Source organism: Arachis duranensis, chromosome 4, assembly GCF_000817695.3.
Source record: "Arachis duranensis cultivar V14167 chromosome 4, aradu.V14167.gnm2.J7QH, whole genome shotgun sequence".
NCBI classification, from domain to species: Eukaryota; Viridiplantae; Streptophyta; class Magnoliopsida; order Fabales; family Fabaceae; genus Arachis; species Arachis duranensis.
This window is the reverse complement of record NC_029775.3, coordinates 95,883,952-95,890,239: the sequence shown is the minus strand read 5'-3', so window position 1 is coordinate 95,890,239 and position 6,288 is coordinate 95,883,952. Positions and strand designations below refer to the sequence as shown.

Below are 6,288 nucleotides of genomic sequence, written 5' to 3'. Positions count from 1 at the left end.
CAAATTGCAAAAAAGACACAGCAAGCATGGCAATTGGCAAGAACGCAGCAACCAGCAAGAACTAGTAGGCAATAGCAAAAACTTTAGTAAACCAGAACAACAACAATTCCACTCACTTTTTTCTTTTTTTTAAATTTGATACATCAACACTCACCATTCACCAAAACCCAAGAACGGCAGTCAGGGTGGGAAGACCCCAGAGCAGTTCAGCATACAACATACACACAAACACAGCCAAAATCAGAGGACCAAACACAACAAAGTCATCATCTCTAACACCCCCACCCTTATGCTATCAAATCTAAGCAACACAACACAACAGCAGAACAAAAGCCATACATTTAACAAAACAACAATTCTTCTACAACAATAATAACAATAATGGGGATTGTTAGTCAATGAAAATGTTTCATTTCTTTCTTTTGGTTTCTTTTCCCTTAAGTCAACACTATATCGTTTTTTCTAGTTTCACTTCTAAATAAATTTATTGATGAACATTGGCTAAAATAGAATCTTGAGATCAAATATCAAATTGGGTTATTCTTTATTGCAGAATTATGTTCAATCATCGCTGTTACTGACAAAATGGTAAAATAATAAACTGGCAGAAGTTAAATTGAATCTAACTAATGGCTTTTCACTAATCATGTACCAACCTGCAGTATTCTACAATAAAATTGATTCCAGTGATTAATTACACTACAGAAACAGGACATGCACCTTAAAACTGACCTTTGATCGTTACTAGCTGCTAAGTGCTAATGCAAGAAGTGAGATTGTTGATACTGGTAGCCAAAACCAACTGGAAATTAAAAGAACTGCGCATGGGAGGAAGGAAATTAGTTATAACAATAAAGTGAAGAGAAGTCAATCACCCAAAAATCAGAAGACTAGCAAGCAGACAGGTGACCACATGAGAAGTCAATCACCTAAAAATTAGAACCAATCGTGAATCAGAAGCTAAAACCCCAAAATTAAAAACCCCAAAATTGGAACCCAAAACCCTCTAAATTTCACATAACCAATTGAAAATCGAAACATACCTTCTTTGACTCAATTAGCCATTGTAGTTCATCATCAACATCATAGCCATACACACCTGCAACACTGAAAAGAGAGAGCGAGTGAGAACAAGTGAGAAAGAGAGGATAGAGAGTGAGACAGAGAATGATGACTTGGTGAGCGCGATGGTGAGCAGCAACCATGAGAGTAGACAAAGGTGAGGAACAAGATGAAGTGGGGTGAAAACGAAAGAGAACGAGGAAGAAGTAAGTGGCGTGAGAATGAAGGAGAACAAACGCGGGTTTGGCGTGAAAACGAAAAAAATATTTCATTAAGGTGAAACTTTTTGTTCTTGGCATGTATAATGAAGTTCATTGAACTAACTGGTTTACCTTTGACTGAATTCAATTGCATTGTTTTGGTTGCACAATGGCAAGATTACCAGTAATCACTGCAGGAGCAAGACCCATCCTTGAAAATGATGAAACCTAGTGGTATCCCTAACAATGATTTCTCTTCCTTCTATAGCTGATATGTACTTTATTGCATTGTGGCAATCTCCACAAACTCTCAAGTTCTTGAATACCCTAATTGGAACCCCTAATGGTACCTTTAAAAGTCCAAATGCAATTGCCAATTTCTCACTGTGCCATAGAAGAAGCTGTTCTTTCAGCTCCTCTTCCACATCATGCAATGCGAACTCAAGATCCGGAATATAGCCAGCCATCTTCATTTTTTCCTCCAATTCATTTAGTTTTTTATGTATAGAGACCAATTCTGGGTGCAATCGGTCGCTTGACCGAAACTCATGCACCGCACTCTGTATCTCAATCCAACTATATCCGGGTGCCTTCACTACATTGTTGTCTTTCATCGATCTCCGAATCCTAGCAACATGCTCCCATCTATTTTGTGCTGCATAAATATTGGCCAATTGAACATATCCAGTTGCACTATTTGGATCAAGCGCAAGCAGATTCTTGGCAGCAAACTCGGCCAGGTCTAGGTTCTTATGGATCCTACAGGCTCCCAAAAGCGTTCCAAAGATGGCAGGATGTGGCTTAAACGGCATACTTTTTATCAGGTCTGTTGCCTCAGATAACCTACCACGTCGACCAAGAAGGTCAACCATGCAAGCATAGTGTTCTGGCCTAGCTTCAATTCTATAATCCCTTATCATAGCATCAAAATATTGGACCCCGAGATCTACAAATCCTGCATGGTTCCAAGCTAAAAATACTGCTACAAAAGTAATCCAATCTGGCTTCATGCCATCATTTTTCATTGCATCAAATAACTCCAGAGCTTTTTCACCAGCTCCATGTTGTGCATAACCAGAAATCATTGTGTTCCATGATACAAGGTCTTTCCGTTGGATCTGCACGAACAATTTCCATGCGTCCTTCAGCTCCCCCCGCATTTGGAATACATGCTAACCAATGAAGTTCCGGCTTACTACTCAATGGAGATTTACAAACTAACTGATGAACTTGTCTACCAAGTTGCAATGCTGATAGGTTACTACAACCCAACAACACACTAGTCAAGCTCACAGCATTAGGCTTGGCCCCAGTCTCTAACATTGTCTTGAAAAGCTTCAATCCATCTTCTGCCCTGCCATTATCAACATACCCAGCTATCATTCCATGTCACCAGAGTCTTCTGAGACATTTCCCGGAACAATTTCTCGGCAGACTCAACCCTACCAAATTTCATGTACCCAGTGATCATGGCAGTCCAGGTAATCACACTCTTCACAGTTGCAGCATAAAAGCACTCCACTGCAGAATCCAAGTCTCCACAGGCCACGTAAGCTGACACCATCGCACTCCATGAGACAGTATTTTTCTCTGGCATCGCCAAGAACATCATGCGTGCCTCACCCATCAATCCAATCTGAGCATAACCTGAGATCATCGTGTTCCAAGACGCCGTATCCTTCACAGGCATTACATCAAAGTAAGCACGGGCACTGTGGATGCCAAAATTGTTCAAACAACACGCCAGAATAATATTATAAGGCACACTATTCGGCTCAGGAATTTTATCAAACACTTGGCGTACAACTTCAAAATTCCCAAGATTCTTGGCGTAGCCAGCAAGGATAGAGTTCCAAGTAACGGTACTCTTCACTGTCATATTATCAAATACTCGGAGAGCAGAAGCTATGTCACCCAATCGAAGGTAATTGGCGATGAGCTTGTTGGAGGCAACGACATTGTTGAACATGCCCTGGTTGAACCGTGATGGGAGTGGGGTTACTGACACGGTGGAGCCACAACTGAGGCCGGAGAAGGACACGTGGCGTTTACTCAGCGTTAAAACAAAGTTCCTAACAAGCCCTGAATAATACATGAATCAATGGCTTTGTCCTTGGGGGGCTTGATTCTTAGTTGTTTCTTCGTGTTCAAGAGCTTATGCAGCTGTAGTGGCGGGAAAGCTGGTGTGAGTGCTTAGTTATTTGTTTGGTTATTTTAGAAGGGAAGAATGAACAAAAGTACACACATGAATTTTCATATGGTGGACAGATGTACACTAATTTTTTTTAATGAGTTATCTGTACACACATCAATATCAAGCACCGTTGTTATTTCTACCTTTTCGTCGTTTGAGTAACTTTTCCAGCGGTAATGACTGCCAAGTGACTCTGCATTGTGTGACGTGACCTTTTGGATGACGACACATTGAAAACTAAATGATAAATTATTGAATTTGTTAAATTTGAATAAAAAAATTTTTATAAGTGATTTAGAATCTTGGTTTTTTCCCTTCCTTCTCTAAAAAGTGGATGTGGATCAAGGGATGGAACTCAGAAATAGCTGTTAGGACCAAGCCACCAAGGTCCTGAAAACCGGATCGGTCATCGAACTGCTCTAAATACTGATTCATTGGTTCATTGGTTCAACCGGTTCAACCGGAAAAACCGTTTTATAATAAACACCTGATTCTATAAAAATTCAATGAATAGAGCAACAAATTCTAAACACTCTTTTACTACATTTTTTACTTCAAAAGGAGATCGTAAACAACTAGTTCTATAATTAAACAAACTACAATGATATACAAAGCCAAAAATAGGCCAATGATGAAATAATAAAAGGTTTCTCTCTTCAATTCTATGTTCAAGCTTATAGCAGACCAGAATCAAAAGAGTAATACCGCTGAAATAATCTTCCATCTTAATTCTTATATACCTCAAAGAATTTCCTACAAAATGAAAATTGAACACAACACACAGCCTTAAAACAAAAACAAAACAACACTCAGAAATCATCACCTCTTCCAAACACAGCCTTAAAACAAAACAGAACAACATTCAGAGTTTGAGCATTGATCACAAAAGATTGATTTCTGAAACGAAACAAAACAAAAACAGCGGAACAACATTCAGAGTTTGAACATTGATCACAAAAAATTGATTTCTGAAACAAAACAAACAATTAACAAAACAATGAAAACAGAATTTTTTCCTTCAGAAGAAGAAAACAACGAAAACATGAAGCATATAATAAATCAATGATCACCAATATCCAGCAATAATCTCAAAGACAACAATAAATACACAACAACAATTTATCAAATAAACAAGAACAAAACCTAAATAGAAAATCCAACAAATTAAATCACAACAACCTAACAATTTAGCAAATTAAAACAACAGCAGCCCAACAATTTAGCAAATTATCAACTTAAAAAGTTCAAGAACAGAAAATCACAACAAAAACAAAAAAAAAATTAAAAGTAACAGAAGAACAACAACACAAGAACAATTAGCAAATTAACAAGTTCACAATAACGGTTAAAATTTAGCAGAAGAACACTAATACAAGTGAAATCATCATGCTAATATGTTTTCTGCAAAGATGCAATTTGTGCAGCTAAAATTTCCTAATTACTAAGATCCAATTATTCTAATTTCACATGCAATCACTTACTAAGTTTCTAAAAGCTAGAATATTTATAAAACCAACCAGAAATATGGTTAAAGCATTTCATCAAACATGTTGAGTGCGGTAAAATTAAAACGAAATAAGAGAATTCAAAGCTTAATATCAATGTGATAGAGAAGAGAACATAACTTTTGCAACTTTAATTCAGTCTATGAAAAAATCCAAACCACTATCAAATCAATTAGTTACTTATTGTAATAGAAATCAGAAGTTGCAGGTTTGAAGCAGAGTATTGGTGTTGTGTGAGTGTATTGTCTGGTGGTGGGTTTAGGGAACTCACGGCGGCGACAAGAGAGAGCAGTTCGACGGCTAGGTGGAGCGCGCGGGTTGGTCCTAGAGTTTGAAGCAGAGCAACGTGGCTTCCAGACAAACTCGAATGAGAACTCGAACGGTGAACGCCGAGCGAACGTGAACGGCGAAGAACGCAAACGAAGACGACAGCTGAACGAAGACGCGAACGTGAACGGCAAACAAACGGCGGCGGAAGCGCGGCTGAGCAGACAAAGACGACGGACGCCGAGCTCGAGGAAGCAGCCACGATCGGTGATAGATAAACGGGATTGAAGATTTGGAGCACGAGGGGAGCTAAATAGACAGACGGATGGCGAACTTTGAGTGCGAGGACGGCGGCAGTATGCCACTCCTTGAGGCGGTGGTGCTTACATTGCTGGGGTTTTTTGGCTGGGTTTGTGTGATTTCTTTCTGTAGAAAGAAAGGGAGAAACTAGAAAGGGAGAAAGAAACGAAGGAGCTTCCGTTTCTGTGTAAACCGGCCAGTTTCCGGTTCGATCTGACCGGCCGATTTTCGGCCGTTCAACAGCTTTTTACCAATTTTCTAATCAACAATTTTACATGCCTGACCGGACCATTAAAATTCCCGATTCACAGTTGAACCATTTTAACCAGTCGGTCCAGTCCGATTTTTAAAGTCATGATTAAGACCATGTTTAAAGTAAATTTTGGAGAAAGAAAAAAGAGAATCAAGATTTTAAATCACTTGTAAATTTTTTGTTATTATTATTTAAATTTAACAAATTTAATAATTTATCATTTAGTTTTTACAATGTCATCAAAAGGGTTATGTCACACCATGTACAGAGTCACTTGGTAGTCACTATTACCAAAAAGGTTATTCAAGCGACAAAAGGATAGAAATGACAACAAAGTTTGATATTAGTATATACAGATGACTCATTAAAAAATTAGAGTATATATTTGTCTACAGTGTAAAAATTCATGTATACTTTTTTTCATTCTTTATTTTAGAAGGAGTAATACCCCAAATCAGTCCCTAAGAAATTTTAGACCGGACACTTTAGTCCCTAAGGAATAAAAAT

The 6,288-nt window shown here is 38.3% G+C and overlaps 1 pseudogene; it reads right to left on the bottom strand.

Annotated features, from left to right (window-relative positions):
• Positions 1-1,122: 1,122 nt before the first annotated feature.
• On the bottom strand, positions 1,123-5,708 carry LOC107485039 (pentatricopeptide repeat-containing protein At4g16835, mitochondrial-like; annotated as a pseudogene).
• Between the last annotated feature and the right edge of the window lie 580 nt (positions 5,709-6,288).